Here is a 24,343-nt window from a genome sequence, read left to right as displayed (position 1 = left end):
TGACTGTAAATACAGCTTTTCAGAGCTGAATGTTACAGCTTAATGACACCAAGTAAACAGTAGTGGCTCATGCTCTCACAAAAACAGGTGGTCAGAAATGAGCTGTGCTCCATTAGGAGACTGTCCCTCATCTTTTGAACCTTCTCAGAAGGGAAATTTGAGAGCATGTAGGAGTAGCAGCACAGACAAACAAATATATTTCGTAAAGAAGAAACCCCAACTCTGCAGAGCACAGAGATCTCATGCTCATCTTACAGTGCAGACACCATTAAAATGAAGAGTGCAGTAGGGATCCCACTTCTGGCTCTCTGGAAATTCAGGCTCTGATCCAAAGCCTAGGTGTGCAGCCTGGACTCTGTTGTGCTGAGACTGCTGTTAAGACGTAAGAAAGTGTACAAGTTTTACAGGGTCAAATTGTGGACAAAGATGTAATAATCGAGACATGAATAACAGTCTAATGATTCAAGGAAAGAAATACTAACATAAAAAGGTAACACAAAGCCAAAAAAATCTAACAAGAAAAAGAGAGCAAAGAAATTTCAGGTTTTGTACGAATTCTACTCTCTGTGAGGTCCCAGTGCTCCTGTAGATGTTCATGCAACTGCTCTTCTCCCTTGATTACAATTCACTAATATCCTACCACAGTCAGAGAAAAGCACTGGCATGAAAATGATTGCCATACATCTTCCTTTATAGTCCTTCAGATGATTCATAAGCAATTATTTAGAAGTCAATAAAATTGTTCATCTATGGGGATGAGTCAGAGAATTAGGAAGTGACTCATATTCCAGACTATCTATGTGGACCTCAGAGTCTTTTGTCAGGATTCCTTCAAGATCAAAACTATTTCTAAGACTGATTACTTTGTGACACAAGCACTGTTGTCGACTGATTAAAAATATATTATGATAAGGAGAGAGGTGAGGCTCAGCGTGCTGAAGACAAACACATACACTGTTTCACTGGCCATATTTACTTTTATACACACATGATGGACATATTTCCAACAGCCTATTGCCACACACTTGAATGCAAATAACAGTTATCTGATGTTAGACCAGTAAATAAACCCCCACACTGTTATGTTTACAAGCATAAACACTCAAAATTATTTATTACAAAAATTAATATTATCTATCAGTTGCTGACACCTAGGAATGAATATGGCAAAATATTTTTAAAATACTATCTACACCTGGTAAAGGGCTTTCAGGCACCTTATGAGCTCGGTTTGGGTTTTTGTTTGGTTTTATCTTCTGTTGGTTGGTTTGGTTTTTTGTTTGTTTGAGGTTTTTTATTTGGGCTTTTTTTCCCTCAGAAACTTAACTGAGTACTAATAAAGGCATATCTATGTTAAACTTCTTTCTGCATGCTAAGTACTGCTATAAAGTGAACATCATCAAACAGTATATAATTCCTAGACATGTGCTACAGTTATTTACTGCAATGCACACTCTAAGCAAGCTAAAAGTAAATTTCATATTTCCTAGAGCTTTACTCCTGTTCATCATTTAATGCCTGTTCTTTATAGTAAGTGGTTTGTGATAGTATGTAGGTGGAATCTGGAAATGAAAGGCTGTTCCTCAATCATGGCTATGCTGTGTGCTGAGAAGTTAATTTTATTATTCATGCATTCACAGAAGAGGCCAGAAGGACATGGGCACAACTATAAAACAGATTCTGTAGTGGTTTTCATATGGGGATTACTTCTTAGCAGCAGCAAGGAAACTCTTTATTAATCTGTCAGAAACCATTAAGGGGCCATTCCCCTCTGCTATGATGAAATCAGAGTAAAACTACACTTGAATTAATTTTTCAGATTGTAAAAAGATGGTTAGGAACCACAGAGGAGGAATGTAGTGCTCCAGATTCTGAAGTTTGTGGAATCTAGGTTCATACTATGATACTACTGCAGTATGTTTTTACTTACTTTTAGTAACCACAGCACAATGGCAGTAAATTGTGACGGTCTTGATAAAATACCCTGGTGTTTAATAGTATAACAGCCAAGTCTGGTTACACTTTTGGCACAAATCACCAGAGAACATCTGTTTTAAAAAGTAGCTGCTACAATTACAGCTATATATGAGGGATTAGCAATGCCTTTGAAATATACCTTCATACTCTCATAGGCATGTTTGCAGCTGGAGGCAAACTGAACTGAAAATAAGCAATGTGAGTTGGAGTACACATTGTGACATAGAAAATACCAACCACCTTGTCAATCAGCTCTTCAGAAATTAAACAGATTGTAGAAAAGCCATCCCTTAGCATTTGTGGTTTGCAGCAACCGAGAGCCCAAAGCATTAGACTCAAAATGAATGAGCAGGAAAGGGAACGCTTGAGCAGTTCCAATACGCTGAGTCCTGCATACCACAGTGCGGTGCTAGAGACCGAGACTGGTTTGGCCTTCACTCCCAGGTGACTCCGCAGAACTTGCAGTCAAGACTAGACCAGAGCCTGTTCACCCACACTGCCCTCACCCTTACCTGAGAAACGCATCCGATGCTTCACTCTGCATTGCCCATCCCACAAGATCTGTACCTGCAGAGAAGTGTGTTCATAAACCCGCAGAAATTCAAAGGGAAGAACTGCAGGGATATACAATCGGTACACGATGACACAAATTCTACCATCTCACTGCTTTTCTTTCACAGCACACAGGTCCAACAGCATGGCCAGCTCTCCAAGCTGCTGGTTCACAGCTGTGCGCACCAACTCTGGCACAGTGTTGGCAGAAGTGCCTGTTGGATCAAGCTTCCACAGCTCCTGCATATCCAACCACAGCCTGGGACTAAAGCTTTTAAGCTCTGTCAAATAATAATGGTTATCAGTTCGCTCTTCACAATGAAATTCCCTGTTCCCAAAAAGAAGCCGGGAGTTTCACTGAGGTAGCAATAACACAGAAATGTAGAGCGCTGATTCTCAACCACCTATGTAAAGTTCAAAGTAATTTCTTGCTAACCTTGCCTCTTTAAAAACTTTCTAAACATAATTTAGGACTGTATTTTAAGTTGACCACAGGAAGCACAAAACAGGAAAGTCCAGGAGAAGCCTTGTCTTCCCCTCAGGCACTTCCTCTACTAGTGACAAAAGCATAATGCAAAATTGCTACCAAAATGCTTCATGTTTAGGTTATTGTCTTCCTTTTAGGCAAGAAATATTTGTTCATCAAAAATCACAGCCTTGAAGCAACAATGCCTACCTCTGCGTCACTGTGTCTGGTTAGACAGCAAGTTTTTGGGAACATGTCTCTGATAAACCAAGTTAAGGAGTAAACTCAGAAAATGAGCCAGAAAATAAAGTCTGAGAATGATCCAAACAAACCAAAGCTCTTTATTTTTCCTCCCCCTCTTCAAGCACGTTCAGTGTTTAACAGTCATTTGATATGATGCTAGGTCACCCTTTGCTGAAAGTAAATTATCTATACTCCTCTCCACTAGCTAATGGAAGAAAAAGCTCAATGGTCCCTGTAAGGAGAAAGCAGACAATTCAAGCATTCCCACATTAAAAACAGACTTCACAAACAATTGAAAAAGCCACAAATTGTTCCCTGATATCCACATTTATGCAATATCCTCAATCACAATGTTAACAGTGAATTCTCTCTTCCTGCTTAGACATCTAGGCAATAAAAGCAAGAATATACAAAAGACAAAATGTTCACAAAAACTTTTTCACAAATATTAATCACTTTTTTCTTTCCCATGCTGTCTACAAGGCAGCCTAAAGAGCCTTTTTTTAAACTCTGTTTAAGCAAAGTCTGTAACAGGCTCAGTCTCAATGCATGTTTGCTCCAGCCATGACTTGACCCTACATTGAAGGAAGAGTTTGGCATGTGCTAGCAATTAATTTCCATCTCTGCTTCATTTCCATAGACAGAAAAAGAGTATGTGCACCACCAGGTAGACAGATCATGCTCTGTTCTGACCTGGATGACTGGAGAAGCAGGATCTCGAGGTGTCTGCTTCTCAATCTGGACACAGCATCTGATCTCTGCTGTACATCAAACAGGGATGCTTCTCCCCACTGTTCCCCTTGTTATGACAATTTGTGCTTCCCTAGTCTCACTGAAATCTCTACATCCTTCTCTACTTCTCTATTGTTTCCCAAAGCTCCTGACAATCTTGAACAAGAGAAAATTAGACAGCAAAGACATGTTCTTAACCATAAAGGTATTCACACAACTGACAAAGGAAGAGGGAAGGAATAAATAAATAAAAAAAATCCTGAAAATCGACACTGGACTCAGGGAAAGTTTACATTTGTTAGGGATAAGTTTTAGCGAACACTTCAAGATGTTCTCACAGCTCATTGCAAGAACAGCACACAGGTTTTCACTTTAGGTGAACATATAGTCAATAGTCTCCCATTTCACGATGGTTGTTACCACACAGGCAGGATCCGTGTGCATGTTTCTGTTCAAAACTAGTGTTCAATACTATCTGCAGACCCTTCAATATTCCTTCCTCAAAAAATGTTCATCATTTCACCCCAACTTTTGCAACTGGGAGGGCTTTCCTCTCATAAAAGGAAACACTGCTTATGTTCCAATCCTTCAGCAATAAACGACTCACTCTTCTGTGTTACTACAGAAATCAGAAGACAAAGACTTTTTTTAAAAGGGTATTTTTTAGAAGGGGTGGGGTAAACTGCAGCAAGAGAAACTTGCTTGTGTGAGTGCTTTCAGAGTGCAAGAAACAGATAACCGTATATTAATCAGCTTTGGGCTCCAGTTGCAACAGTATTTCTCTCCACATTGAGAGAAAGATCTTGTGACTGACAAAAGCTAAAATCATGCAGGGAAAGTAGCTTTCTAAATCACAGTCTAAGCTGAAGGACTGCAAATCAAAGAGGTCAGGGACTTTGACTACTTCAGCTAATGGGTACACAACAAAAGGCATGATGGGTCCTGAGGCAAGTAGATAAGATAAGCCTCTAAAATGCCCACAGTCTTTCAACTCCTTAACAGCATCTTGGTAATATCAGTTCAAACCAAATCAATTCCTTTAATCCACATTAAAATAGTTCTAACACCACACTGTATATGAAGGAAGCTAACTTGCCTGATTTTTTGCTAATACAGGTGACCCTAGATTGTCAGTCTTCTCTCTACCCTCCCTTTTCACAAAGGCCTAACTCCACTCACTCATGAAGACACCAAAGGTGACATGAGAACATGTGCCCACAGAAGTGTATACATGACACATGAATTAATGCAGTTCTACACCCTGCAAGGCAATTCCTGTGCAGGAGCAGTGGACAGAATCCTCAAAGATGAGCAAGTTTGAACACAGATACGCTCATAACAAATGTCACTACGACTGAAAAATCATCGTCACCTGGGTGGGTCTTATGAACAGTGAAGTCCACCACGCCTGACTGAAAAGAGCCCACCAGTTAAATGTATTCCAGCTTATTAGCCTAAACACTTTTAGAAACAATATTATATTACCTAATATTCCCCCAGTACAACAGGCTCCAAACTACAGTTGCTTTGCTGAGATGCTGTCTTTATTGCAATCTAGAGAAACATGCCAAGTAATATACATAATGCAATAAAAAGATTTTCCATTTGGAATATTTTTATGTGTCAAAATCAAACTCGGTTCATCAGGTCCTACTGAAACCTAAAAGTAAGGCAGTTTCTTTTTGCTTCAGAATAGGGAGTATTCCTCTTGATTTAACACATTAAGGAGTATGGAAGAGAGAAAGCTATCTGCCCTGAGTCTTGAACCCTTTGAGATCTGCCACCTTGCATTAGCAAACTCATTTGCTGGTAGTATCATCATGGGCAAGCTTATAAATAAATAAATAAAAGTCCTTTTCGGATGGTTTTATTTATGTCTACAGTCTGTTGTCCCCTATGTGGGAATGCAGAACAAACTCACAACATGGAGCTATATTCTACATAAAGAGTTCTGCCCAAGACCAAAAAAAAGTACTTTGTATTATATACTATTTCTTTCAAAGTCTTACTGAAAATCTGCAAACATTCACTTTCATCATTCTGAGTACTTATATGATAGCTAATTAGAATATAAGAGAAAGTGAATATATTTATAAATTATTTGGAGGAATACAACATAGTGTCATTCTCCTACTTCCTTAGGCATGCTTTCCCCTATGAGAATCCCATCCTTTAGCGACATATATCCAGGTAACCGTCTTCCTGATGATGCAGGTGTTCCTTACTAAGACAGGCAACGTTCTGTTCCTGATGCTACTGACAGACTCATTAAATACTTCAGTAGCTAGGGGAAAATAAGACATTAGAAGTGTCCTTAACTGTCTTAGTTGGACAATGCTATGCCGATTTTGTGCTCAGAAAAATTTGAGATTTTTAGGGACAAGTGTGCCCCAGAGTGTGCGTGTTACACCTAAAGATTAATTCTTCTAGGTTGTCCTTTTCCCTTTCCATGCAACTGACAACATGCTGCTTTACAGGTAACAGATATTGCTTCCTGTACACAAAGCCATGTAAAATGAGATTTCAGGAAATAATGGATTTTTTTTTTAACTACAAAAATAAGTACTACCCCCTTGCCCAAGAGATTTTCTATTTGAGACTCACAGACTTGCCTGCAAGTACTGCTATCCTCCTCTGCCTCTGGGAAAGGAGATAAATTTTATCAATAAGTAATTAGAACAGAGAGCAAACTGTGTTGTCAGCTGAGCCAATGGAGGTATACCCTGTTATAGTTCCCTCACTTACCACTGCCTACTTACCAAATAAACTGACCAAATGAGTCAATCATTGCAACAAAATGATGTAATGCATAAAAACTTTGAACTAGTAACCTCCAATATTCTTTGAACGCTCTGGAATAACCCCTGCATTAGTCAGGGAGCAGCAAGTACAGGCTGCCACTGCCTTCGTGAGTCACAACAAAAGAAACTTGGCATCTCCTACAGGTTTGTGTAACCCTCCTCCACATGTTCTTCCATGAAAAGCCAGTGTCTCTCAAACTAAGCACATAATACAAGCACATCTGTGATGCTGGCTACAGCCCTACCAGATCCCGTCAATGATATTGGAGCAACGTGTACCCCAATCAACTAGTGCTCCTGATCTGTGCTCCTCTGTGTTTACATACCTCTGTCCATTAAAACAGATGCATTCTGCATTGGATATTTATCCAGCTAATCTTCACCTGAAGACATTCAGAGTGTCTAAGTCAAGCAGTCTAGTCTTATGTTTCCTATAGACGCTTTGCATCTGCAGAATTAATTTCCAATCCCTCATGAAATCCACCAAATTACAAACAGCACTTTTCCAATTACGCAGCCTTCACTGGCTTAGACAGTCCTTCTGTAGAAAGGCAAACTTCAAAATCTACCACCTTGAGACATGTTTCTGAAAACTGCTTTTTCAAGTGGTAGGCATTGTGGATTAACAGTAGAAGCTGAAGCTGCTTCTACCACTGCTTCAAATCCACAAATATTAGCAAAGAATTGTTAATTCTACCCCAGCTTCTTTCTTTCCAATTATTCTTCCTATTCAGCTCCAGTTCCAAACCGAATGTAGAATTCAAGGTATACTGCAGACAGCAAATGACTTACCACTTGCACTTCGAAGTGGAGAAGCATCTTCTTCCTCCTTTCATGGTTAGTCTGCCAAAAGCAAAAAAGCCTTCTCTGGACCCAAGAATACTCCTCTTTTCTTCTCCATACAAAACATAATGAGATTTTAAACTTCTAATTACTAAAAATTAAACTCAAAATTGCAAGCAGCTTTCATAAAAGATGCCTGGCAGAAAACACCTTAGTATTTGCTGAATTCGAACATAAACATGCACTCACTTATTTTAAAGCTAAATACTTGAAAGCCTACAAGACCAGGATGCAAGGCAAGCTGCGCTGTTTTACTCACCAGCTCCAGTAAGCCCAGAGAGTTACCTTTTCAACAACACAGGCAGAGATCTCTTAGATCTGCCGTGGAAATAAAAGGAATTAGCATGTTCAATCAAGAAAAACAACCTGCTGTTATCTGTGCAGCTGGGAAATTGTGCATATTTGGACAGCAAACCTGGATTAATGCTTCTCTAGCTTCTACAATTTATACAGTTACATGAGAGTGGTCAAGAAGCTTAAATAAAAAAAGAACAAATATTAATGGGTAAAAATCTCAGTTTCTTACCCTACTGAACAAAGCACCCTCACTAGAGCACTGCACATACTCTTTCAGACAGGCAGTGACATCTTGGCTGAGACATCAGTGGTTCTCAACATCCTCTCAGTCACATGAGTGAAGCTACAGCTTCTACAAAGCCCTAATATCTGGTGTTTGTGACAAGGCTGTGGGAGCAGACTAACAAGGGAGAAGGGCAAACAGCTGACCTATGAATTCTCCTCTGATCAGTACACATTGGGTCATTTGCATCACCTCCTGCTCAGACAGGGCAACTCTAGGCTCTCCATCACTGATCATCTCCAATTTTTCTTCATGTTTGTGTGAATCTGCTTCTCTTCCTCAACAGCAGCTTTGTGGACTTCCATTTTCTTATCCTTAAGGACGCAGACAGTTAGCCTGACAGTGTTTCAGCTTCATAAAAATCAGCTCAGGATCTTTGCACTACTGGTGCATGAATGCAATTTAGGAAGCGTTGGAGGAGGCAAATATTAGAAGCACACCATGCCATGTCAACTTTCAACAAAACAACAGATGACACATTAACCTCACACTGATTATTCCTTACAGAACTTCTCCATTTCCTTAGTCTCTTAGCTGAGCAAGAAACAGAAATGGTTTGTCACCAGAACCACTAGTGGCTCAGTAAGCGTTCCAGCTTTCAGCATTCCAAGCAGAGGAATCAGCCACAAAGGATTTTTTCCTTTTCTTCTGATTAACACACTCAGACACAAGTTTGCACATGGCAAGCACTGCACATATTTTGGTATGATAAGAAACACCTGGCAAGCAGAGGCTGGAGTGATGAAAATCACCTTACTGATTCTATGGAAGACTAACTACAAAAGAGTCCACGACTTAAGGACATTTCTGAAATTTAACACATTCATCACAGCAAGGGAAAGCTGCAAAGCAAACTTGAACTGCCTGCTGTGACAACTCCAGAAGTTTTGTGCTGAGCTCAATCCAAGTAACTGCTCTAAATTCCTAACAGCACCACAAGGAATAACGGCAGTAATTGCATAAGAACAGAAAGAGGTAGTCTCTCCACTGCTAGTAGCAATACAGGAGTAGATATTCTGGACCGAAAAAAAGAATACATCTATTTCTGTGTCTTGCCTAAGGGAGGTCTCAATACCAACTTCCTTAAAGAAGGATGTAAAAAAAAAAAAAAAGTCCTACATGTAATAGATAACATAAATGTTTATGTTAGAATTCAGCAAATACTAAGTTGTTTTCTTTCCTCACAGAGAGAGAGCTAACCTGGTTATCAAACTTCCTTTGTGCAATTCCCCATCACTTTCAGCCAAAAAGGCCAACACCCACTGTACTCTAAGTGATCCCCTTGGCTCCAATGCCTCTCTCTGATATGGAAAAATCACAACCACCACTTACATCAGAGCCTCTTAACAGCTCCCACTTCATAACCTGGGCCAATGCCTGAGGTAGTAGTTTTACCACTGGGAAAAATTAATCTTTCAGCAAGGACAATCAACAGGTGACCACAGGAGAGGACTGCTGGTGAGACAGGATCAATCATAACTGGAAATTTCAGTACTTAAGAAATTCTCTAATGTGAGTTTTAGAGAACAGCTTCACTACAGGTAAGATACAAGCTGCCCTCCTACCCACAAAGGCTTACTGTACTGAAGGAAATTTCTCTAACTACTTATAATGGTGCTTTAAATACACAGTACTGCAAGAACCTAGCCAAATGAAAGTAAGAATTGTGAGGTTACAGGTAGTATGAGACTGGAGTAATCCTTTGCAAAAGACTGTGGGCAGACTGCTCAGCACTCCTACCAACACAAAGCACCTGTGGACTGTCCCCTCTGATAAAACTGGAGTGAGGGTCCTCAGAAGGCTGGCAGTGCCCTGGAACCCATCTAAGCCAAATTTGCAGCAGCCTCGAAGAATTCCCATGGCATGATCTCTCTCAGTCAGTTAAACACAGAAGTACAGCTGCATTTTCCCTGTTTCCACAGAAAAGCAGCATTGAAGGTGACACCTAGGCTCAGCTTTTCTCTCTTTTTTTTTTTTTTTGCAGTCTAGTTTCTTCAGAGACAGCGGCCAGATCTAACATACTTAAGAAGAGGAGTAGCCTCTTCTGAATCCTATCCAACCTGAAATACCGGCTTTGTTGGCCAGAGGCCCAGGTGAGGTTGTAACTGTGACACTACATGCAGTATTGTGGCTTAACCTTTTCCCTCCCAGATTGCCAGAATGCATTTCAGCTCTCCTGACATCTTAGAAGCAAAGATCACTTCATATACAGCTTTTTAATTTCACTTTCCATTTGAGCATGCCTAATGCACTGCTCTGCAGCAACTACAACCAGCCCAGTCCCTTCCAAACTCTGAGTCAGATGCTGGGCTGTGTCTTGCAAGCGCTCAGTCTCCCCAGCATCCCCAGGGCCAGAGGCTGCTGTGCCAAGAGCCTCCAGCCTGTGTCGGGAGGGGCTCAGCACTCTCACCTTTGGCCAACTGCTCGCTCTGTTCCACCCTTCCTGACTCAACCTCAAACAACAGCCAAGTGAACAATGTCCTTTTCTCTCCTACTATTTGTCCAAGTAAGAGTCTGCAGGCTTACACATACGCAGAAATCCAGGCTGTTTGAACAGACTTATTTCCAGACAGAGAATCCTGCAACTTCGTGGTAACTTGAGATGTTTATAAACATTTCTTCAGCCATGCCACAGCTAGCTGACTAAAAAAAATAAAAGTTAAACTAAGTGTTCAAACAAATTCCTGGGACACATTATCAGCAGCTGGGTCTGGCAGTTGGGAAACTCATTGTCTTTAAACACGGCAGCTGTTCAGGACTTTCTGCCCTTAGCTCCTTATTTGGGAAGATATCTTCTTCCTATATTTGGGAAGAAATTTTAAGAGAGCTTCATCTGCCGTAAAAAAACCCTTACAATAATACATGCAAATCATCATGCTAGCATTTTTAAAAGGGAACTTTTGAAAAGTTAAACATTGTGCTGGTTTTAACTATTATAGAAGCAAACAATGTACATGTATTCTGGGTTGGGTCACATCTGGAAAAATGGAATTTGAGCAGGCTGGTCAAAGGTGCTCCTAAAGCTTTCTGTTTTCTTGTGCTTAGAACAAATTGGATTGTATGACAATTTACAGTGGGAGAGACCTCAGGAGGTCTCTAGTCCAACATCCTTCTCCAGGAAGGATCACCAGCTATTAGGTCAGACCAAGTTGCTCAGGGCTTGATTCAGTCTGGTCTTGAAACCCTCCAAGTTGTGCAGGGACTGCACAACCCCTCTGAGCTGCTGGTTTTAATGCTAGACTGCTTCACTGTGAGGAAGTCCTCCCCTTTACACACATCCAGCTGCTGCTGATAAAATGGTCTTTTCAACCACAGAAATTCTTCTGACAACTTCCTCCTTTAGTTTTCTAACTTTCATAGTGGCATACTCATCTTCTCAAACTCCTGCTCTCATCTGACTCCTACTTGTCTCCTCATTCCTTTTGTTCGCCCTTGACTTCTCACCTTCAACACAGCATGCCCTACGCTTCAAACAGCTTTCTGCCTTTTGCTTAGAAATCCTCCTGCAATGTTGTGCTCTCATTCTCTCATCAGTTTACTCCTTAAAACTTCTCAGCAATAAGGACGCCTGGAGGTGCATGCAAAGACAGATCCCATGTCACCTTTTCTGTTCGAATTCCTTGGTGCAAGATGAAGGATGCCCAGCACTTTTCCACTCTGCAGGTAACTGCATCCACAAGCAGCACTGGAGTCCATTCTTTTTCGTTCCAAAGCATTCCCCAGGGTGTCGCAAAAAATCTCTCATAAGCAGACACCATGAACAGCAAATACCTCGTTTTCAGTTCCTGCTCTGGAGACTACCAGACATAGCAGTGCAGATGAAGCCACAACTTCTACTGTGAGACAATACTACCACGACTCCTGTGGCATGTGCTAATTTCTACAGAACTTTGGGCAGATGGCAGATGTACTCCAGCTGTGTAAGCCATCCCTGAAGGTAATTCCAAGGGGATTAATCGTAATGTGAGGAAAGTCCTGACAGACTGCTTCCCCACCCCCACCCAAGGGGAAAAGGATTTCAAGGACAACAAAAAAGATCACAGACTGGGATATCCCAGCTACCTTGACTACAGCAGTCAAGTCTTACTTCAGGTGACTCAGAGTTACTCAGCTATCAGGACAAACTATCAAGTCAACCCTTTCACTTTGACACCAAGAAATAGTGACTCTCATGACACTTCGTCCTGCTCACTTGCTTGCCAAATAACCTTGTTGATATCTTCTTTACAAAATAAATGCAAGCTACCAGAATCTGATGTACAAGCAAGCTGCTCCAGCTTCTCTCAAGTACGGATAGCAATGGAACAGTTGCAGTAATTTCCAAGAAACTGTAAATTAAAGTTATTAAATACACTTAACATAATTTTTATGGCATAGAATATTCTTAGGCATCTCCATTTTAAAACAAGCAAAGTTGCTTCTGAAAATGCCATATAGCAAAAATACCTGGAGAATCACAGCATCCTGGAGCTCTGAGGCAAGATGCAAAGCCCTGCTCCAGTCTGGCCCAGCCACCTGGTATTGAAGTGAATTACAGACCAATACAGGTGGAGACTTCCGCTATCCATGCAACATCAGAGAGTCAAAGGGAAAGCTTAAAATAAGCTCATTTAACTAGGCTGAGTCTAATTTGTCCTAACTATGCATGGCAATTTCAAAGCATGTATTGAAGAGCACTAGGAGATGTGACAGGTACCACCAGCAATTCCTTAGCAAGCAAACAGGTAGGGAAGGCACTATCCCTGGGATGCTTGCCAATATTATTCTTCTTGAGCACCCTACAGTAGGGTTGCCTACTCAAAAACCAGTTTAACCCTACCTGGCAATGTGTTCTAGTGTTCTACTATAAATTTTGGTTTACAACAAACATGATTTGTTTTATATAATACAGAACACCTTAGACAATTCCATACCTGTGTACTGCTTCCAACAGAAGCCACTAGCAAACATGGAAATAAAACACGTTAGAAATGGGGTAGAGAAACCTTCACCTTTTGTCCACCATCTGTTAGGGATTCAGCAGTTGGCTCTAGTGATCTGTCACAGATAATAGGCTGATGATTGGCTTCCATACTCCAGGCCCTCTTCCTCCTCCTCCTTCCTTGGACATGGAGACACAGGCCATGCTGGACCAGTCCCTCAGAGCCACCATGAGCTCGCACTGCCCTGAAGGGGCACCTTTGTTGGTGACTTCACTGAAACACACACTGCTTAAAGCCACGCGTTCCTTAGACTGTGTGTTTGTTTTAAAATAACCCATAATCAACTTATTCTAAGAACCTCCAAGCCTTAAATCATAAAGCCTATCCTCCACCAACTCCTGGAAATTTGCCCAGAAAGAAAACTAAAAAATCTGAAAACATCTGACTTGCTGACTGTTGAAATCTGGCAGCCATGGTCCTGCTCAGCACTTGAGAAGCCCTGGTGCTCCACCCCAGCAGAAGGAACAGCATCCTAACGCACTGTACTTCAAAGTAATCGGCTGGCTGCTCCCTCTAGCAGAGGTATATACTTTTATACTTGAAGGAGTTGAACAAAAAAGTAAATAAATTAATTTTCTTTCCTTCCAACCAATAACACAATAATTACAAAAAAGTAATGGCTGTTGCCATTTCTCAGAGAAATTTCTGTAAAAGCAAAATATACATCAAAACTATCAGTGTACATCAACTTGATAGGAATGGTGTTAACATTTTAAAGTCAATACATTGACTACATTGACTACTCTACATTGCAGAGAAAGTAACTCCTATGGCCTCTGCTTGCTTTAGGAAGCAGAGGAGCTTCAATACAGATAACACAAGCTAATGCCTCTATGGAAAATCAATGTAAGCCAGGCCCATGCAATGCTGAACTGAGAACTAGCAGTTACAACTCAGAAAAGAGACAGCCAAGTCATGCCCAACAGCCCTACACCAGTGGCTCAAGTTGGGGCAGCAGCCAAAAATGAAAGGAACGGGAGCTTGTGAGGAGAGACCAACAGGGCTTCAATTTCCATCAGAAGCAGAGAAAGGGTACAGGAGACTGGAAGGATTATGAGCCAGGTTAACAAAACTCATAAAGATGTTAAACAAGCCAGGTTCTGTAATTGGAGAAGCAGGGGCTCCTGAAGAAAATAGCGGCAAATTGGGTTAGAGCGGATAAAAGAAAACATTTCTTTACACTTGTGAGCAGGAAACTCACAGATCCTGCTACCACCACCAGCAGCTGTGGAGGCAGCCACACTCAGCAGGTTCAAAATGGGACCAGACAAATGCATGGAAAAACTGATCTGTAGCCAGAAAATACAGGACCAGGCAGGGACAGCTGTGGCTCCTGAGGGAGCACAGGAGGACTGGACCACAAAAGCAACTAGGCTTGCAAGCTTTCCTCAAAGTAGACTTTCCTATTGCTCCGACAGGAGTTTGATTAATGGCCTAGATGGACTGTTGGTCTGACCCATAAGGGCATTTCTCATGTTATGTTTATTCCCACACACAAATGGAATTGGATTCACAGCCAAACAAAAGACTCAAATTCAGAACTTCAGTTAGTGCACTGTCTCGATATTCACACGCACACACAAGATTCAGAAAGGATGTTACTTTCAATACACGTCTTTCTGGATTATCTTTCTTTTCCATTGAAATGTGGGCTGCCTTTTGGGAGCCAGCCACCTGACTCAGGAGACAATGCTGCTGAACTGCTGTCACCTGCTGCACTGGAACACAGTACCATCTGACAGACAAGAAAAACGATTCTTAACATACTTACCACAACTGTGCCAGAGGTTAGAATCAGCATTAGTTGTGTATGTTAGGCAAGTAAATAAGTAAATACTTGCATATACAGCGAGCAGCTTGGGAAAAAGACAAAATAATATATTTACAGAGTAATGTGCCGCCAGGTCTCCGCATGTGAGCATTTCCGTGTGTGATGCTTATTTTCAAAGTTATAAAAAGAGTATTTAAGAGAAATCATTAACCCATCAGCAAAAAACCTGTCCTCTATGTAAGCCTAAAGTTCTCCATCAATATACAGACAGCATCTTTCCCTGCTAGAGTGTGGAAAAGTAAAGTAACTTGGAAAAAAGGCCTATATTACTAGAAATCATTTAATAACAAAAGCTTCATGGAGGCTTTACTTTGAAACTATTGGTTCCAACAAGACCAGAATACCTGGGAAATCACACCAGAATTAGAAAGCACCTGCATGCCAAGTCTGAGATTGAGCCACATGCCTTTCCTTCCTCAAAAGACTATTTTGATAGCAGATTTGGTTCAGCTTATTTACAGGTTTGCAGGTCATTTTTTAACTTGTCAAAACATATGCCAAGCATGTGTGCAGCAGCCAGATAACTTATAATTTAAGTAATTTCTGAAAACAACATGCAGAAACAAACATTTAATACAGATGATTATCATTTATACTTTGATTTTGGCTTCATACTACTATCTTTGCATCACTACATTTAATTACACTCCACATTTCCTTCATGATTCATCATTGCATAACAAACCTGATAGCTACTTTATGGGTGTGTTGCAGGTTTGCACAATTAACTGAGTCTATTGAACTGGAAATGACGATTTGTATTACCTGAAAAGATCATGTGGCTGCATAGTTTGTGGGTGTTGGTTTATTAGAATGGAAAGCGCCAATTAGAGAAGGAGAAAACAAAGACAAACTCATTATATTTTAAAGAGAAGTACCTATGACTTCCTGGAAATGCTAAAGTTTATCAGGGATAGGATTCCCAGGTGCTAAATTACAAAGAAAATTATTTTTCCAGTGTTCATGAGCATGTAGGAATGGCAAAGGAGGAAGCACAGGCAATGGAGAGAGAACAAACACACAGCAGTCCAGGAACAGGACAAGAGAGGCGTTTCCATGCCAAGGCCACCTCCCCTGTCACTGCCACCTCCCAGCCCCTTCCCAGCAAAGTCTGCAGGTGCTGTGGGCTGCATGAGTAGGTCACACAAGCTGCAGCAGGGACTCACTGGGGACTGTGTGCTCTGCCCTAAGCCCAGAAACTCAGCAGATCCCAGAAGGAAGAGAAGGCATTTCCCTCAACAAATACCAGCACCCAAATCCGCAGTGACCCTGCAGAGGGTGGAAGAGAGTGCGGCCTCAAGATGACAGCAATTTCTAGAGTTGAGGATTTAGGGTTTTGGCCATGTCCCAGGCCACGCAGGTGCAGCCTCACCACCTAGACCCTTCCACACTGCTCTCCCTGCAGAGCTATTTCCAGCCATACAACAGAAATACTTTTTTTCTCTCCATATTTTAAGCTCAACAGCAAACTCAGTTCGATCATACTTTACTGTTCATATCTACTTTCAACAGCTCCACCTCATTACCACAAATCCTTACTAAAAATATAAACATCAAATGCCTCCAAGCTGACTAAAGGTTACATATTTGACTAAGACATTCACACTTAGAAGGTCATACTCATGACAGAACAAACACCATATAATTTAAGTAATTAAATATGTACTAAAAACTCAAGCTATTTAGTTGCTCAAAATTCCCATGAATTATTCGGCAATGTACTTAAATCCAAGAAATTTCACAGCTTAATTATCCCTTGTGTAAATTTCTTAAATTTCAACACAGAAGTATTGAGAGTTTGAAAAAATACTTGATATGGTTCAATGTGGTATATTAGAGGACAAAGTATTTTTCGGTGGAGGTTTTTCTGTGGAGGCAGGGGGAAGAGCGGGGAAAAACACAGAATCAGGTTGTTCCCTTAATTTATATTTTTATAATCTTAGCAATGTTTATGTGAGGTTTGAGGATACTGAACAGCATATCAAGGCACTCAAAAGGTTATGTGTCATGTTTTTCACTCCTAAAAGCAGATTATTATTCCTACAGTATTAATAAATACTGCTTCACCTTTAAATCTTTTTTTTTTCCCCTGCAGACTTCACAGTAGAACCAATACACATAAAATATCAACTACTTGTCATGTAGGAGTGCTCTCATAAGAATATAAGCATTCAAGTAGCTTATTTTAATGTAATTATGTGCAAAGGTATCTGCCTGTCAGGATTTCTACTAACAGCCAGTTAATATATCCCCAGCTTTGCTTTTCCCACCCAATTGCACTGGCAACAGCTGGAAATTCCAACTGCCACAAGGTTCAGAAGTATGAACCATGCACAGGAGTTCACTCTGCAGTATTTTCAGTGCCTTGAAACAAGAACTGTGTAGGTGTTGGGAGCAAGCACAAGAGTAAGCTTATTTTCTGTCCAAATACACCAGGCTGGTGGGTGAAGTTAGTAAATCAAACACCAAGGAAAAAAGGGGGATGTAAAAGATTGCAAAATGGTATGTAAAAGCTTGAGAATTATTGCGATCACATCAGCTTTTCCCCCTTCTTATCTGCTTGTAGCCAATGCTGCTATGCACGAGTGCAGTTAAGACCTGTCTTGTACACACACATGCAGATATATGTACAAATTCATATCACATATGTGTAAGAGTGAAAAGCTATTCTCATGCCTCAATTTTTGAGATGTTCAATTTGCAATGTTTTGAGGCAACCTGATATTAAAGGCATGACCTTAGTTTTTACTCTAAATCTCTTAAAGGTTATAGATCACATATATATAATCTTAACTAGAGAAAAGGGGACTAGAGAAAACTTCTTAAAAGATTTCTAAATAAATATTTAAAATATTTATCAGCTATTTCATTCTAAGACCTGAAACGACGATTGTTGATTAATCTATCTCCCCGGCAAAATCATTAGGTTCTGTAGAACTTCAGTTCTCAAAAAATTAGTGTTTTATTATTAGGCACAAATAGGCACTCAGGTAACTAGCATTAGGCTCTGGAATTAAAGATATAATTCATAAACAGACATTAAAAACACATCAGATTTTGACACCTCCTGTATGGTTACCTGAAAGGGAATGAGTAGCTTAGACACTCCTCTTTTTGGCCTTGTTAATGACTAGAAAAGTTAATTGTGGTCAAGCATTAGAAGGGAAAAGCTTTCCCGAAGAGAGGTACACAAAGTGTAAGTTGCATACTGTGGTGTTAGTTTTTGCATGACTAGTTAGGTGAATGAGAGTGGTGTGGATACACTTCTGCTGCACTCCAGAGCTGCTTCTGCAGATGCAAGATCTTCTGTCCCTAATTATTTCAAATGTAGCCTTTATCAACCCTTTAGTAAGACTTTGCTTGGGAAAGCAAATCTAGCAAAAAGCAAAGCAGAAGGTGATCTGTGAATAAATCTTTCCATCATGAGAAGTCCTAAATTGTATCATTATTTGATAGATTAATGTCACACTACCTGAGCTGGAACCAAGGCCCCTTTGCAGCTGCACCCCCGCACTGACACAGTCAAACCAGATTTCCTCACAGGCTCCACCCCAGGTTTCCCACAGCAGAGTCTCAGACGTCCTGATCCTTAAAAGAATTTAATTAATTCTTTAACTTCAACACGTAGGCTTTGGCTTGGATACTGACTTCCAAATGAAATTAGTTATCTTGTGGCTCTTTCATAAAAATCTTTATCTCAACCAGAATCAAGATGTGCACAGTAGGAGTTACACTGTGTGCAATCCTTCCGTGGTTGCATTTTATCTTATTCAGGTACTTTTATTTTGTGATAGCCTGAGAGAGTGAATCTACATATGAATGTTCAGGTTAAGGAGTCTGGTGGTACTCTCTTTCTCTAGTGATGTATGTGTTATGATAATGTAAACAAACTAGGTAGAGAATAAAATTCTTAGTTACATAAGTTTTGAACATCTATCACCCTAAAGTGAGGGAAATCAATTTGAGCATATTAATTTGAGGGGGAAAACACAACACGTGGGACGCATTAGAATTGCTGTAGTCTCACTGAACTGACAGCAAGTCATAGACTGTGATGCAGGAGTTGTAAACTGATGTGCTGGTACACAAGTGGAAGAATCATATTGTCTAAATTACAAGCAGTCAAACTTTATACTTCTGTTCTTACTGCATGGGGCATGCTGTATGGTATAGTGTGGTACTTGCTGTGGGATAGAGAAGCATAGGTGTGCAGGGAGGGGGCAGAGACAACGAGTTTAAGGATATTCTGAAATTAGCAGTGCAGAATCCTGCATTAAAGGGTTACATACAATGCTAGGGTATTATACAACTGTACAGAACTGATACTGAATTTCAGCTTGGAAGAGGAGCCATTACTCAGTCTTTGTGTGAACTGTCCCTCTACAAGACTTTAAAGCAATTGGATAATGCTAATTTGCCTCTTAAGCCATCTCTAGAAACTGACACAGATAGCAAATCTTTTATGCTTCAGGCATATGGAAGTGTTTGTGATGCAAACATGCTATTTAAAAGTGGATATACAGCTTTTGTGATATGGCTTTTGTGAGTTCTAGTCTGTGTACATTGATTACATCTCTGTCTGAATGCTGCAAATGCCATTTATTCAAAAACTAGTCATAGAGAAAAATCCACAAGGCTATAGAGAAAGTGCCTTGCATCAGACTTCCGGGAATTGTGAGAGGATGTTGCCCACTGCTCTAAACATTTATCTCCTTTTTTTCCCCATACTAGGGCAATATTGGGTTAGGTGGACCTTGGGATTTGAGGCAGTATGGCTGCTTTTGGGATACATCTGTATGTTGCATTCCCTTTCATATTTCAGTCGGACTCTTCCATTGTTTTCTGTCTGCATAACTGGGTATGAAATTCTTTATTTCTGCTTACAAGATCATGTCCTTGTCTCTGCAGATGTATCCCTTTCAGGAAAGGACTATGCTGGTCTTTGAGTTTGGAGACCGCAAAGAAGGGACCAGGGTTAGGAGAGTGCTACAAAACTTTTAGTGTAAGGATTCCTCATTTCTGTAAATGAGGAACATGTACATACTTCACTGGTCAGATTTGTATGAATGCAGTTGCACCAGCCAGGTATAGGGCAGAATGAGTGTGTTGCATTTCCAGTTTAGCCAGAAGACCCACAGCAGGGAGGAAATTCATGGGTCAGTAAAGGAGAGCTAAATTAGAGGTTAGCATATTCAAGTGTCTAGACAGCGAATACAGACATACTGCAAAATTCAGTCTGTCAGGGAGTGGAGAGTCTAGATTAAAAAGCCATTTCAAAGGCATGTTGCCTGGATGGGGTAATCATGTGCTCAGATTTTTTCAGCACATAAGCATAAGCTGAGTGAGGGAAGAGATCAAAAAAGGACACAAATATCGACACAGTCTGCAGCAGCTTAGACTGGAATGGAACTCGATAAATTAAAAATAGCTGGTTGTTCACACTTTTGTTTCCCAGAAATGGCCACAGCCACATCTGTTTTTTACCATCCATTCTGTAATATTTGAATGCCTTGCAGAAATGTTACATCCGTCCTGCTGCTGTAGAGACATTGTAATGCGGTCCTCCCAAACTGAGTTCATTCTTGCTCTCAGGCATGTGAACTGTGCATGTAAACTGGTCGTCAGGAAGCCAAGCTTTAGTGGTGAAATACCCAGAGCTCCCTTAGTCCGTTAGATTGTATGCTTTTAGGGCAGTGTCGAGAGGTGTTCCACTGGAACAGGATGCTGGGCACATCAGCAGAGGAGCTGACTCAAATCCCAGTCTACCCTGTTGCATCCCATCTCCTTTCTTACAGAGCCAGAGGGCTTGCTATCAGCTGACTGGCTCAGCTGTGTTTTTATGCCCTTTAGGCACAGTATCTCACACAAGGGTAGTGTTGAGCATAATGACAGTTTGGGAGAATTTCTTGGAATCTACCCATGTGCAGCGTTAGGGTCTGCAGCATTGCTGAAGTAAGTCCCTTTTCATCCTTCACAAGAACTTTGTCTACCACGTTTTTTCTTTTTCAGTGTTCTTTTTCTGTTGTGCTCACCTCACTACATAGATAGATGTTGTCTTTATGACAAAGCTAAGTGGCCTGCCAACTATTGGATGCATTCACACAGCATTTTGCAGGTTGAGGTGTCTCTTCAAAACAACTAGAGGCCGTGTGAATAGTATAGCATAGTGCTCCACTTGAGCTGTTATACTCTACCTCATAGGGGCTTCTGAACTGGTCCTTGCACAAGGTAAAGTTTATTAATTACTTAGCAAAGACACCAAGGTAAGGTAATTAAATTAGATCAGATAGGCTGACTGTGGAAGGAGCCAGTCCTGGGTGATTTGATGTACTGCAGCACAGACTGCTGCGACCCTACGCCCACTGAGTCAATCTCCAGGCACACCGTGTTGCATTGCCAAGATGAGATTCGTGGATTGTTGTGGCCAAATCTTGTTTGTCAGGACCAAACAGGAACTCTTGAAAAATAACTAAATATTGTCCGCATCTATAGCTGTTGTGTATTTGTATTGGTAAGCTTAGAAGTCATCAGTCTTTTACAGTCATATTTGGATGGTAGGCTTCACCAGGATTGGAAAGAATGGTAGCAGTCAGCTCCTTGTTTCTTTGTGCCTTTTGCTGTGGCTTGTTCTATCATTTTTAACTATTAAAGGTAAAATGCTATAGCCTGATCTTTTGATAAAACTGTTTATTTATTTATAGAGTAGCTGCGATGGGCAGGGCACGTCTCAAGGATGAAGGACCACCGCCTCCCTAAGATCCTGCTCTATGGTGAACTTGCCACTGGCTGCCGCATGAGAGGAGCCCCGAAGAAAAGATACAAGGACTCCCTGAAACAACATCTCAGCCTTGGCCATATTGATCACCATAACTGGTCTACTCTGGCCTCAAATCGGGAGGCCTGGAGACACACCATCTATAACGCAGCTGTCTCCTTCGAGAACACTCGCAGGATCACTCTCGAGGAAAAAAGGCAACGCAGAAAGAACCGTGTATTGCAGAATACACCATCTAAGGAGTCTTTCTGCTGTGCCTTTTGCAATCGGATTTGTCTGTCACGTATTGGCCTCATAAGCCACCAGCGTGCCTGTAGCAAATGTGGATAGAGCCTTCCCAAATCTTCGTTCGCGAAGCCTAGCCATGAAAATAAGGAAACTTCCCTGTCTGACCATCCAGGAGGCACTCTGGCAGTCACTCTCGCACCACCTGAGCTGGGACTGAGGCCCCTTATGTGCTTACCAGAAAGCATTGGAAAAAACCCCCCAAGCTTCCTGCTAAAGAACAAATAAGTACAATTAAGCAATAATACAGCAGCACCTACAGTAAAAAAAAGTTGTTGTTTATGGAAGTGGGCTTACAAAAAAAAAAAATCATAACGATCTAAAGAATGACTGTACAGGAGCTCTAGCTGACATTTTATATTAAAAATAAATATCTATTGTTTTCCATTTAGTCTTTCAGTATGAAATTTTACTTTTGTAATTTTCTATCTTCCTAAAGAGACTTTGCCTTTTTCTTCTCCAGCTGCTGCTTACACATATGCTTTTCTTCTCTCAAAACAAACAGAAGCAGCAAATGAAAAATTTAAGTGTTTAAAACAGGAAGCATCAAGGGGACTGAGATCAGTGAAAAGGTATAGGCTGCAAAGCAAGCCAGAAATAGGACAACTTTAATCAAAGGACATCCAGTATCTCTAGGACTCCCCTCTGCAAAGAGAATCCTTGAATGAAAGGTAGTATCATGAATGAAAGTCCATGCTATTCTTTTTTTCATAGAATTCAGACATTTCATTTATTAAATACAGATCAGTCTGCTATCCATCTCCAGAACTGGGTACAATAGAGGTTTAAAGCATCTTTTAATACTACCCGAGCTGGCTTTTTTTAGCAAACTTGTTATTAACTAGTATTAACCAATCAGAGTGTCCAAGATTACTTAGAAGTTAGTCTTTGGGACACTTAGCAAATTGCAAAAAGTGGTTTACGCATGCCTACGGAACTGTGAGGTGGTTGCAAAGAAAGGTGAGAAATGGGAATGTAACTGTAGGTGCAGAATTCAATTTCCTTTGTCCTCCACTCAGAACAGAAACTATTGTGACACCATTACCAAACATTTTCATCAGCAGAACAATGAGAAACTTAAGGCAGTGGGGTTTTAGGGAAAAAAGGCCATAGGTAAAGCTATTTAACAGTAAGAGAGAAAAATTCCATACCATTACATGCACACGAACTAACTCCTAAGTTATCTAACGGAATAAAACCTGGACTGCTGATAGAAGTACAGGGACCACTGGGTGACATCTGCAGGGAATGTCAGAAAGACCTCTTCCTGGATCAAAAATTCTCAGGCATACATAACTAAAAAAGCCAAACATCTATTATTCCTCATGTTCCACCATGGAGGCACTGCAGGAGTTCGCCCTACTGAAGCCAACAGTCTGTGTAAGACATTTTTAAGACAACTTTGTCCTTTATATCCATTCATAATAACATCCAGGGCTATTTGCACTATCGGTGTGTATGTACATCAACAGACCAGAATTAAAAGAAAAAAAAGAAAAAAGGACTGCTTTCTCCTAAACACATATATACAAACAGGACAATTTAAACTTAAGATAAGCATACACAGGTTATCCACAGAAACAATAAGTTGCAGTCTTCAAGTCCAGATCAACAGAAGTATAGCAAAGTACTTGGAAGAAGTCTTTGAGCAGGTACAGTTCAGCCCAAGCCACCATCACCAGCATGTGCCCAGAATAAAAACCACAGTGAAGTCTCATCATTAGTTAACAGTGTGCCCCAGTTATCGAAACCACAAACCTGCACTTGTCTGCTCTCCTCCTTCCTTTCCTCAGCCGCACCTCCCTCACGGTCCGGGGCGCGCGCCCCGGGACCGCCCGTGCTGGCCGGGTCGGGCCAGCGAGCGCCCCCTGCTGCCCGCGCGGGGCCACTTCCCGCGGAACTGCTCGCGAGGCTTCCCGCAGAGCAGCAGATGAGCGGGAGTGAGCTGCTCTGACACCTGCGCTGGGAACGGGACCCGGACAGGCCAGGGTCGCAACGGAACCAGTAACTGCCGCCATCCCCGAGGACATGGGGACCCAGTGAGACACGGAGGCGGCGGGCAGCGGGCAGTTCCCCTGAAAAATCGACCAGGGAAAGCCAAGCAGACGGCCGGGGCAGGAAGGACTCCGTTTGCTCGGTGGAACAGCCGCCGCAGGGACAGCGCTGCCACAGCAGCCTCTGCTGGGCGGGCGCTGCCGCCTCGCCACTCGCCGCTCTGCGGGACCGAGCGCGAGCTTCTGGGCTCGCCGCGGTCCCCAGCGGTTCTCCAGCCCCAC

The 24,343-nt window shown here is 41.4% G+C and overlaps 1 long non-coding RNA gene across 2 annotated transcripts; it reads right to left on the bottom strand.

The window, feature by feature from the left end:
- Positions 1-221: 221 nt before the first annotated feature.
- LOC108505356 lies at positions 222-23,920 on the bottom strand. Of its 2 annotated transcripts, none has more exons than XR_001877468.1 (3): positions 23,826-23,920; positions 2,490-2,544; positions 222-372 (listed from the first exon to the last, which is right to left on the bottom strand). It is a non-coding gene; the product is annotated as an uncharacterized LOC108505356 (long non-coding RNA). The 2 variants fall into 2 exon arrangements; XR_001877467.1 differs by lacking the exon at positions 23,826-23,920 and adding an exon at positions 7,564-7,612.
- Positions 23,921-24,343: the final 423 nt, after the last annotated feature.

Source organism: Lepidothrix coronata, unplaced genomic scaffold, assembly GCF_001604755.1.
Source record: "Lepidothrix coronata isolate B3197 unplaced genomic scaffold, Lepidothrix_coronata-1.0 Scaffold188, whole genome shotgun sequence".
Taxonomy (NCBI): domain Eukaryota; kingdom Metazoa; phylum Chordata; class Aves; order Passeriformes; family Pipridae; genus Lepidothrix; species Lepidothrix coronata.
The sequence above is the reverse complement of the archived record's forward strand: the minus strand, read 5'-3'. Positions and strand labels throughout refer to the sequence as shown.